This window comes from Solanum stenotomum, chromosome 7 (assembly GCF_019186545.1).
Source record: "Solanum stenotomum isolate F172 chromosome 7, ASM1918654v1, whole genome shotgun sequence".
NCBI lineage: Eukaryota > Viridiplantae > Streptophyta > Magnoliopsida > Solanales > Solanaceae > Solanum > Solanum stenotomum.
Genome location: NC_064288.1, coordinates 45,084,421 through 45,084,640, shown reverse-complemented (window position 1 = coordinate 45,084,640; position 220 = coordinate 45,084,421).

The following is a 220-nucleotide window of genomic DNA, read 5'->3' as shown; positions in this document are numbered from 1 at the left end:
CTCTGTTGTAGGTACAAATTGGAAAGGGACATTGAGGAAGAAGACAAGAAAAATGCAGAGTACTGCCTTCTTGCTACTGCTTTTCCGTCTGCCTCCGCTTGCTTCCGTGAATTAAATCATTGGAATTTGATGTGTATTGTTGTTGATATGAACGTTGGGGCTGGGTATGTTAATGTGAAGTTGGGTTTCTTTTCAACAGCTGGAATGGGTCGGGTCATGA